Raw genomic sequence first — 872 nt, forward strand, 5'->3', positions numbered from 1 at the left:
CGGACACCCACCCCCGTTTGCTACACGAAACGAGCACCTAGGCCGGAGGATGGTAAACCCTGATGCCTAAGGGGGCGCACCAACAGGTTAACAGACACGAGACCTGGCTTGCAGAGAGGCGAAGGTTGGGGCACGCATCCTGGGAAGCGCCCGGGGTGGNCGGTGAAGAGCAGNCCGTGGGGTCCTAGAGGCATGTTTGGCGGCGCACTTGGTGGCGGGAAGGCCGGCAGGGCAGAGGCCGCCAAGGCGGCGCCCCAGCAGGCGAGGCAGCCAATGGGCCACAACGAGCAGACGGCCCTAGACGCGGAAAGAGGAGCTCCAGATGCGTAACTTTCCGGCAGAGTGGAGCCTGGACAGCGACACTTTGTCCTGCACAGCCAAGGTCGCCCCGACCAGCCACCGGCTGCAATCGAGCGCTCCTAGGAAACCGAGCCTGTACGGTGGACACCCCGAACTGTGAGTTCGAGCACGAGGACGTCAAGAGAGCAGTGGAGCGCTGGGTAATCTGTGCTGGTCGCGAAGCGAGAGGCACGGCGCGGCAATGGAGGAGTGTAGGCAGTGCTCTGGAAGGATCGGCTTAGCTATGGAAGGCGAGGGTGGGGGAGTGGACCCGCCCTCGTGCCATGACAGTGCGGCGAGTTTCTCGTTCGGTCTTGTGGAAGGACGGGACATGCACGCTGGTATGTGGCCACGCCCCGTGAATTGGAAGGAATTCAGGGCACCCAAATGTATGGTGTGTCGGCGCTTGGCCTGCGGATGGCGATGGAAGTAGTGGCCTGCGGGACAGAGAGATAGAAGCGAAGCATAGACGGCCGACCCTAACCTGACTGGGATTCGTGAGAGGTGCAGTGACGAAAGACGAGCCAGAGGCA

Source organism: Volvox carteri, assembly GCF_000143455.1.
Source record: "Volvox carteri f. nagariensis unplaced genomic scaffold VOLCAscaffold_8, whole genome shotgun sequence".
Lineage (NCBI taxonomy): Eukaryota > Viridiplantae > Chlorophyta > Chlorophyceae > Chlamydomonadales > Volvocaceae > Volvox > Volvox carteri.